The sequence below is a fragment of the Pteropus alecto genome, unplaced genomic scaffold (assembly GCF_000325575.1).
Source record: "Pteropus alecto unplaced genomic scaffold, ASM32557v1 scaffold40, whole genome shotgun sequence".
Classification (NCBI taxonomy): Eukaryota; Metazoa; Chordata; class Mammalia; order Chiroptera; family Pteropodidae; genus Pteropus; species Pteropus alecto.
In genome coordinates this window covers 2,241,422-2,252,047 of record NW_006431919.1, presented here as the reverse complement: position 1 = coordinate 2,252,047, position 10,626 = coordinate 2,241,422, and the positions used below count along the sequence as shown (strand labels likewise).

The window sequence follows — 10,626 nt, the reverse complement described above, 5'->3', positions numbered from 1 at the left end:
TTGCTCAACAAGTTGTCCTGTGCAACCTTTAGTAAATCACTTCTCCTCTCTGAGTGCCAACTTCCTCATCAGTAAAACAGGAACGATAAAATCTGCTTTTGCAGAGCCGCTGCTGAGCAAATGAGATGCAGAAATGATTTCTATAGTGTATAGCACTGTGCACAGCTGAAGGGGATTTAACTCAGCCTTTTGCACAAACCCACCTCCGCATAACTCTACCAGGCGAGGGCTCTATCTCCCTCCCTTCCCCAGTCCTCTCTGCTCTCCTGCTTACAATTAGGCCAATCCAACATCCCTCACCGTCACCCCCTCACCTCCCCAGCATCCTCTCTGCGAGGGGACCCCAACACCAACCTCTAGCCAATGTGCTGTAGCAGAGAGAATCGAGTTTGAATCTCAAGTCTTGCTAGATGTGAGTGCCCAGGCCCCTTTGCACAGTCCCTAGGTCCAAGACTCCTAGGAGGGAAGGTACAGGTGAGGCTGGCTCCTACCACTTGGTACACAGCCTTGCAGCCAGGAGGGCACTGAGGCCCTGGGTGTGCCTGAGCCTGCTGACCCTGCCATGCCCCTAATGCCATTCACCAATTACTAGGCATGGTTGGCACTCCTCCAGCAGGAGGAGTCTCTTGCTGGAGGAGAGGCTGAATCATCCAGCCTCACCCTCCCCTTGTCTTTCAAACTGCAAAAGAAGACAGGATGTCAGGAGACTTGGTTCCAGTGTCTATCCTGTTACAATTTAGGTGAGACATTGGACTAATTCCTGACGCTCTTTGGGTTTTAGTCTGTTCATGTGTTCTCAGAAGGGGCTGGACTGTACTAGTGATTCCTACAATGTGGCACCCCCACACCTCCAGTGGAAGCAGAAGGATTTAAGTGGTACCTTGATAATTAAAATCTTAATAGTGTTGCAAATTTCACATATGTATTGGAAAAGGAGTATAATAAACACCGAATCTGTGAAAGGTATATTACTGCTTAGGAAGAGGTAAAAATAGATATTTTAGTAACGAATTTAGACAATTTAAAGAAAGTTAGTAAGTATAGGTGGCGCATGGACTCATTCATTCATTCAACCAGCATTTATTGCATACCAACTAAGGCTAGGCACTATCCACAGCCACAAAAAGAAACAGACAAAAATCCCTGCTTGCATTCTAGGAGAGACACAAGATAATAAATATATCAGTAACTAGACAAATAAGTCAGATGGTAAATGCTTAGAGAAAGATAAAGCAGAGAAATGCAGACTGCATGGGATGGGGAGTGGTTGCAAAAGTAAATATAGTCATCGAAGTAGGTGTCACTGAGAAGTCACATCTGAGTAAAGAAGGTGAGAGGATGAAGCATGTATGTGTTCCGGGAAAGAGAGACCAGAGAGAGGGAACAGCTAGGGCTAAGGTCCTGAGGCAGGCTCACACCTGGCAAGTATGAGGATGGGACACATAATGTGAAGATGAGGCACAAGTGAGGAAAACAGGTTCTCTATTGGCTCTTCTACCTCTGCCTTTTGGATTTCAGGGATCCCCCTGCATTGCAATCATTTGTATACACATGTACGCGTGTGCGCGTGCACAAATACACGCGCGCGCGCACACACACACACACACTTTGCAACACATATGAATTTTTAATAGCTTCTTAATGCTGGCGAGAGCCCGGCCAGTAGCAGCGCATCCTCCTCTGCATACACACCCACTCACAGAGGTGCTGGTTGCTTCATACCTGCATTACACGAAGTTGAGTGTGTACATGCACGCACAGAGAGAGCAGAACCCACACGCGAATGTGTGCATAGGTATGCATGTGGAGACACAGGTACTCAGGTGGCAGACTGGCATTGATGCACACGCAGCAGGTACATATCTGTGGAAGGGCACAGGTGTCTCCCTCCTGCCAGCCTGCCCTGCCTCCAGGTAACAGAGTTACCAGACAACCCTTGTCTGGAGGGCACGTGCTACTGGCAAATGGTAAGTGCACCAATGGTGTGCTTTCAAATTCACTTCCTCAGCATCTCTGCACTTCAGACATGGTTTCCCTTTTCCAGGGGTACATTAAATCTGCCACCTGATGCTCAAATGCCCCAGGAGATCATGTTGCTGTGAAGAATGTCCCCCTTCCTACTGTTACTGCAATTAAATGGATAAGCCATGTAAAATGCCTAGCACAGCGCAGTAAATGTTACCAGCTGCTACCAGCATCATTACACGTCGCAGTCATCTCCAGCGCTGGCTTCATCCCTTCGGGATGCTCAGAGGCAGCTGAAGAGAAGGAAAGGGCCAGATAGGGAGCTGCAGACCTGGGTTTTAGTCTCAAACTCCAATTGTGAGGCCTCAGGTGAGTCCCGTTCCCTCCCTGGCTCAGACGGGAAACCTGCTGTGCTGTAAAATCCCCCAGGGAGTGTGTCCAAAATGCAGATTCCTGGGTTCCTCAGGCCTTATCACCTTATCCCATATGGTTCTGACTTCCAGCCCACAGTGTACCTGTCCTTTCACTGCAGGTTTACAAAAACTCTGGACATACATGACTTGTCCAACAACTTAGGCTTTGCGGACAATGGGACAACCCCAGTTAATGTCCTTCTGGCCATAAGGGCCTCCTCACAGGGCAATGCACGGGGTTCCCAAAGTCTTAACACTACATCTGCCATTTGATCTGAAATGGTCTTTCTGTTCTAGCCAGCCTGAGTTCAAGTTCCAGCTGAGCCAATCACCGGCTATGATGACCTTTAGCAAGCCTTGTATAGGCCGAGTCTGTTCCCTCTTCTGTAAAAGGGTCTCCTAATTCCTACCCTGAAGAGTGATTAGAATTAGGTCTCACATGTACAAAGTACCCAGCATCAGGCCGGGCACGTACGCTCCCACGATGACGAAGCAGCATTACTCACAAGCTAAAGTGTGAGCTCCTGGAAGGCAGGAATCCTGTCTCATTCGTCAGTGTACCCACCCCTACCACATGTAATACGTGCTCAATAAATACGTGCTGATGAATGAAGAAATGTCACCGAAGCAACCTTCTCCTAGTCCTAGCTTACCATTGTATTTCATGACCCGTTTCCCAGCTTGGGGGCTGGAGGCACTGAGCAGGGATGGTCAGGGCCAGAAGGGATAGGTATGGTTCCCGGGAAGCGCCCTCCCATCTGCCCAGGCAGTGACGAGGGCCACGCAGGGAGGGCTGTGTTCCGGGAGCCCCGAATGTTGACTCAGAGGCATCAATAATGCACTAACATGTTCTCCTCTTGCCACCCTGTCACACTAAGAATAGCAACGGCTACCCTTTCAGGGATTTCACAGAGAAGGGAGCAGAACACGAAGGTGGGGACGAGCAGGGAAAGACGGAGCTGGGCTGTGGACCGGCAAGCCCCTCCCTGCAAGCCCATCTTCCCAAACTCGTGAGACAGAGACCCTTGGAGGTCAGAACCGAAGGGCCTTCCAGGTGCCTGGTCAGGAGCTCTCAAGGGATAAGGGAGAGGCCTGAGAAAATGGAGCATCACCTGCCCTCTTCCACCAGAACTGTGTTATCTTTTCCTCTTCCCTTCCGATACCCATTTTAGTAAAACTCAGTCCTCCACTCGCCTCCTGCTTCCTCTTCATGTGATGAATAAATACAGAGTAGGTGCTTCTCCTCTTATGTGTTTCACGGGTAAAACTTTGTAGAGAGAGTAAAATTCTCTAGCTTTTAATTTCAATTTTTAGTTAAGTTTAAAAACAATTGACCTAGAACAGTGCATCTCATACTGTCACGTACATAGTAAGTACTCAAGGATGTCGTTAAATTGCAGATTCTGATTCAGGAGGTCTAGAGTGGGGCCTGAGAGTCTGCATTTCTAAGAAGCTTCTGAGCGATGCTGATATTGCATCCATGGTCCATATGTTGAGTATAAAAAAAACTAGAATATTTCTCTATAAAACAGGAGAAAATGAGGTCCAGAGAGGGAAAGGGATGTGCCCAAGAGCATATAGCAGGCTGGGCTCAGAACACAGGTCCACTTCCTCCTAGGACTTGGTCCTGGCGGAGCTTTGGGGTTGAATAGAGGTGCCTGGACTGGAGGGGACAGGCAGCAGTTATAAGCAGTGGGAGTCAGTTCAGGGGCAGGCCTTTATTCAGCCAAAAGCTGCACCTCCTAGGATCCACAGGCTCCCACAAGGAATAACAGGAAAAAAGAACTCACCTTAACAGAGGCGATCAGCCTGAATGACAGCAGCCTCCCACCCTAGAGCATGCCCTCACCAGCTTGTGTTTGAGGCCTGATCGATCCAAACCCTTCTGGAAGGCAGGATGCAACAGGTGGCCATCAAAATGCAAACAAGATCCAGGGAGAGGAAGAGATGGCCTGAGCACTCTGCATTCAGTCATGGGCGAAGTGGCTGGGGGAGGGCAGAGGGGCCCGCTGGCAGCACTTATCAGGATGGGCATTGGAGGGGAAGAGGAAAAGGGAAGTAAGATCAGCCTCCTAAACCAGCACTAGGAACAGCTCCTCCTTCCTAGGACCGGCCTCAAACCCATTTGATTGCCTCACTGCCCCGTCTCCCATGCTGTGGCTCCCTTCATTGTGCTTTGCCCTCCAGCCACGTGGGCCCTCCTTCAAGTGCTCAGACAGGGGCCAAGCACTTCTCACCACAGGGCCTTTGCACTGGCTGCTGCTGTTGCCTAGACCCCTTTCTCCCTTCATCCCCCTATTGTGCCTGTCTGACCACACCTCATCCTTCAGGTTTGTTCACAGGTCTCAGAGGGAGCTTACCTGCCCTTGGAGGTCACATTCTTCTGCCACAGCACCCTCTGCCTCGCCTCTAAACTCTCATCAGATTTATAATTCCATCATTATTTGTTTTAGCATCAGTCTGTCCTGCCTGATGGTAAGCAGCCCCCACAGGCCAGGGGCCTTGGCTGTCATTTCTCTGTGTGTCCCTGCCCCCAGCCATAGCTGGGGCTCAATAAACATTTGTTGACTGAATGAGGGAATAAATTAATAAAAACACTGCTCACATTACTACTGCAAAGCCTTCACCTCCGTGGTTCCAAGTGACCTTGCTTACCCTGGAGAAGTTGTACAGGGCTTGGATTTACAAGATTATCTGGGCATGTAGCCCTCTGCTCTGCTACATTCCAGCTGAGTGGCCTTTACGGTCACATGGCCTCTCTGAATGGGGTCTCCAGCATTGTTGGTTGGGTCTATATAAGAGGTGGAACCTGAGAAAGGCTCCGAAAGCTGTAAAGAGCTTTGACTGGTAACATTAGTCTGCCCATGTTTGAGGCTCAGAGAGGGAAAGGGCCTCATTCAAGGCCACACAGCCAGTGTGTGGTGATGCCAGACCCCCCTGGTATAGCTTAGAGCCAACGGCTGAGCTGCAGGCCCACCCAGGCTCAGTAAGGGCACCATCTGCCTGGAGGCTGGGCAGGGGTGGAGAAGGGAGAGGAGAGGGTGGCTGGAAGCGTTCAGCCTCAGGCCCAGAGCCAGCGTAGGGTGGGCGGGGCCCCCAGCAGGAGCCCTGAGTGGGGCCTGGCAGCTGGGCATGGGGGAGCCAACTGGCACAGGCTGGGTGGTAACATGCCTGTTCCCCATGCGCGTGACAGTCTATTTTTTAATCAGCACCCTTCCCATCCCCCAACTCCATGTGCCCTCCCAAAGAGCCCCATAACAGAAATCGTGTCCTGGCTGAGATCAAGGCCACCTTGAGGATCGGTGGGAGGGTCCCCAATTCCTACCACCCTATGGTGCCCATAAGTACTAAGCAGCCTAGGGGCAGGACAAAAGACCCAGGGAGGTAGGACACCTCCTATCCGTGACTTTGGGCCTGTCTCTGGACTCTCTGACCTCAGTTTCCCCCATGTGTACAGTGATGGGAGGCATGCCAGACTCCATGGGAGTTCATAACAACTCAGGCTCTTGGGACCTACTCAACCTCCACAACACTAATGACACCCACTCGCCAGGCCCTGGCAGAATCTCCCGTGCCCATAGCACTCCCAGGGCACACTTGGTCCTCCCGTACCTACTCCCAGGGGAGGAGTGTAGAGGAAGAAAAGAGGCTGAGCTGGCTCAAGGGCCCACCTCAGATCCCCAGAACCGGGACCCAGTGAGGTTCTTCCTTCTAGGACCTGAGGGCCAGAGATGATGAGGATTAAAGAGGAGTGCTAGGTGTTCTTAAGCAGGTGGTTCTGTCCCTCTGAGCCTCTGGCGGTCTGTCTAAAAGCAGGAGAGACCACGCCATGTAATCATTAAGCATATGGGCCTTGGGGGCCAAACTGCTTGGGTTTGAATCTGGCCACTTACCAGTTGTGTGGCCTTTGGAAGCTCACTTACCCTCTCTGTGCCTCTGTTTCCCGTCTGTAAAATACCGATAATAACAGTACTTACTTCATGGAGCTGTTGACATGCAAAGAACTTAGACCACCCCTGGCACATAGTAAATAACCATAAATGTTAACTATTTTTTCAGAACATTCTTGCCTTTTGAACATTCTCTCTACAAGATGTTATTCCAGAGGATAAACAAAAGTCCCAGGTCAGCCCACTCTCCTGTCTGTGGGGCTCATCCAACCTGCCCTTTCCTGACCCACCCTGGTGACAGCCCATCCTGCTGACCCCATGGAGTCTACTGAACATTTTCACACCCATGGCCCCCTCATATCCTTCCCAGCCCATTGCAGAGAGTCTCAGAACAGAAGCCTGAGCCACAGAGGAAGCAAATCATTTGTCCAAGACTACCAGCCGGTTAGGTAAGACTTGAAGTTCAATTATCCAACCCCGAAGCACAGGCCAGGCCCTTTCCCCTGTGCTGTGCCCATCCTCCCACCATCAAAAACGGTTCCTGGTCAAATGTCAAAAAGTAATTTATACTGAGATACGAGTCTTGAGTGAGTGTCCATCTCCTCAAGGGCTTGAAATTTTAACAGAATATTATCGAAACATGATAATACTATTTAATGACTAATAGTTAATTTTTTAGCAGTTATCATCTCATTTGGTCTTCAGAACAATAGTACAGATAGGGTCTACTATCGTTTCTATCTTATAGAAGAGGAAACAGAAGCCTAGAGAGGTTATATAACATGCCCAAGATCTCCCAGCTAGCCAGGAGGAGAACCCAGGGGTCCAACCACAGAATCTGTGTACTAGCCATGCAGGAAGCAGGTAGCACAGGAGTAGACTGAATTTTGCTCCATCTTCAGCAGCCCTTGGAGGTGGGGCAGGGTAGGGTAGGGTAGGGTAGGGTCACACAGTAATGTACAACACTGCCTCAGCAAGTGGAAAAGATGAAGCTAGGATGGTGGAATTTCAGGCAGTAGCCAGTTAGTGAAGATTTCATTCTGGAGAGAGAGGGCTTTTGTAAGCCTCTGGAATTACAGGGCCTGGAGGCTGTCCTCACACTGACTCCTCCTCTGGCCATACTGGGTAGCAACTGAATCCCAGTGTCCAGGGACAGTTCACAAAGGACTCAGCTCACATACACATACTGGCCTAACTCAGCAGAGCCCAGCCACCCATCTGACCAGATCATGGGCCCCAGGCTCCTTTGGACATGCAGTCTGAAGCTCTGAGGGATGAAGGCATTTTCATAACCGCAGCTAATGCCCCGCTCGCCCTCGCACACAGGATTTCTATTTTATACCTTTTACCATCATTCGACCCTTCCTCCCCACCAAATCCCTCCCATTCTTCTAGACCTAAGTTCTTGTCATGCCTCCTCCATGAAGCCATGACCACACCTTTAAATAACATTTAGGTCTCTGCTCCAATGTCATCTCCAAAGAGAGGCTTTCCTCAACCACTAACAAAGTAGCCCTTCTAATTGCTCTCCATCTTAGCAGCATGGCTTACTTTTTTTAACGCCACTCTTATCTATCTGAAATTATCTTGCTGATTTCTTTGCTCCCCTTTTTCTTGACTATCTCCCCAATTAAAATGTAAGCTCCTTGAGGGCAGGACCTGACTGTAACCCCAATGCCTAAGGACCCACTCCACCCTAATTGTTAGCCAGGGGCACTAAGGTCCATAGAGAGCAAAGGATTCACACATCATACAGCAAGCAAGTGGCAGAGGTTGGCCTGGCACCTAGGTCTTGCATTGCAACCCAGGGCCTGTCCCCATCCCCACCCCAGTTGACCCTCTGCTGGCTTATCTTGTGTCTGCCTCCCCATTACAATAGGGGCCAAAGCCTGCAAGTCCTCAACAACAGCACCCTCCACTTCCCCAGGGGCCCATGGTGCCCCAATCTGTGCAGCCCTGCCCGCTTCCCCCTGTCCCTCCCTTCCTGGCATCAGCAGCTAAGATGAGCTCATGTCTGGAAGCCTGGGAGCTGCCCTGAAGGAAAACGTGCCTCCCAGGCCAAGGCCCCTAGGCCTGGAGGTATGTTCAGCCTTGGGGATGGCAGCCCTGGCAGGTGGAGGGAGCGACCTGACCCCTGCTCAGCCCTGGGATGTAAAGTGGCCCAAGTGGGTGTGAATCATCCATTGTGCAGTGGCAGAATGTAGGGAGGGGGGGTTATGGGTGAAGAGGAGACAGAGAGAAGGCTCCTCTGACATACTGCCCCCAAGGAGCTGCTCTGTCCCAAAAAAAGGGAGATTCGCTGCCTTCTACTCACAGCATCATCCCAGGCAAATCTCTTCCCCTCTGCAGCCTCAGTCTCCTCAACTCTATGATGCGGAGATTAGACCAAATGCTGATGAAGAGCTAGGGGTCAGTTGGGAACTAGACACCAAACACCATGGCTCTTTTCTTGTTCTTTTTTTTGCCTTGGGTAAAGGCAATAGCTAACATGGGAGAAAAGGAGTTAAAGGCCTATTTTAACCATGTAAATGCTGATTCCAACCACACTGTAATTTAGGTACTAGTTTTAGGGGGTGGGGGGAGCTGGCCCATGGCCTGCAAAGTGGGGCCAGCCTGAACACTGGTGATTAGGAGCCAGGGTGGCACAGTAGCAAACAGTTTTGCTCTGAAGAAGTTCTCTCACTATCAAACTAGAGTGATCCTACTCCATTCCCCTCAATGTATAGATGGGGAAATGGAGGACCGGAGAGGAGGAACCAACCCAAGATATATGGAGACAGAGGCCGAAGACCGCCCTCCTCCCAGCAAGCAGAGCATTTGTAATTCCTTTGAGGGGTCCTATTCCTGAGGTATATGGTAAGTAGTGGGAGGAGGAGGTCATTGGTTTGTTTGTGGCTCTGCCCCCAACATAAGATGGGGCCAGGCCTATGGTTGGTGACAGGGATTCTGACACCAGAAAGGCTTCCAGTCTCTTATCCCAGTATACCCTAGTCGCTCTGATCAGCATCCTGTCTCATCCTTGCAATGTGACAGGGGTGGGACACTCTGTCACCACCCCTATAGCCACCACCAGCACTATTATGTCCAATGCAGTTGTTCCCTCGGGGCCACCCTGCTCGCCCTCTCACTGGGAGCCAGAGAGGGCAAGGGGCTTGCCCCAAGATCACGCAGCAAGTTGGTTTATTCCTGTGCCACCTGCCACTCTGGGTGGGGAGTGGGGCGGGTGCAGCTTCCCTGCTTGCTCTTGGCCCTTGTAGACAACTCACACATATGGAACACAAGTGGGCAGGGGTCCCTGTCCCCATCCAGAATAAGCCCATAACTTGGGGTCGGTAGCGCGGGGGGAAAGGATACCTCTTCCCCAGAGTCCTCAGATTGGGCTTATCAGGGCCCTGGATGGGGCCTCCTGATCCCACAGTGACGCGCTTAGAAAGGAATCCCACCCTCACTCAGGCCACATCTAGGGCCTCCATGCTCACCTGGTAAATGGAGAAAGAGTATGGATGTTGTGAGATTTGTATGTAGAGCCCTTAGGACAGTTCCCCTTCTCCCCTGGGTGCTCAGGAAAGGCCTCGATTTCCCCAGGCGGGGCTTGGCCTGTGGTCCCTGCGGTCTGACGGTTCGCGTCCTGCGTGCCTCGCCGGCACAGCCTGACCCGGCGCCAGCCGCCCCGCCCGCGGGAAGGGGGGGCGCGGGCCCAGTACACGCCGTTCTGCTGCCCCACAGGCGCCCATGTTGTCAGCCCCAGGCAGAGTCCAACATGCCGTTTTCCTAAGTCCAGCAAGCCCGACCTTTCCCAGGGCGGGCTGGGGGGCGCCGACTTCCGGCGGCTGCCCACCTGTGAGCCCCGGGCTGCTCCGGCCCCTGATCGGCTTGCGGGCCTGGGCTCGAGGGCGGGAGCTCCCACGCAGCCCGGGGGAGTAGCTTCCCGGCGTCGGGGCGTCCTCCCGCTCCTCAGCTGCTCCAGAGCTTCGAGATCTCCGGCCCGCCCCCCACACCACCATTCAGATGGGGAAACTGAGGCCCGGAGTGTGGCAGTGACTCGGCCAAGGTCACCCTGCATGCGGGGACTGGAGCCCAGATGTGTCACCTCCACCTGGGCGGTGCCAGGAACAGCACAGGTGGGAAGGAGAGAGGTGCGCTCGGAGCCAGCACCCCTGCCCGGCCAGCGCCCCTCACTCACCACCTCTAGCTTCCGCGAGCGGTCCTCGACTTCACAGGCGACGCCACCTCTGCGCACCTGGCCGCGTCCCTCAGGGCGCCCAGCCCCGAGACCCCTGCCACCACCGATCCAGGCCGGGCGCCCCCTCCGCGCCTCCGCCGCAGCTACCTCCACCGCCTAGCGGGCTGCTCCGGGA

The 10,626-nt window shown here is 52.4% G+C and overlaps 1 protein-coding gene across 3 annotated transcripts in view; it reads right to left on the bottom strand.

Moving 5' to 3' along the window:
• Window positions 1-10,626, bottom strand: part of SYNPO (synaptopodin) — a 32,089-nt gene that overhangs the window by 15,347 nt on the left and 6,116 nt on the right. Inside the window, exon 1 of one of the 3 annotated variants that reach the window (XR_001516391.2) lies at window positions 10,452-10,620. The exons of 1 other annotated variant lie outside the window; for it this stretch is intronic. The gene's annotated coding sequence lies outside the window, so the exon portion shown is untranslated. Of the gene's footprint in view, window positions 1-9,747; window positions 9,948-10,451; window positions 10,621-10,626 lie in introns of those variants that run through there. One more of the 3 variants, XM_025043013.1, reaches the window with a different exon arrangement.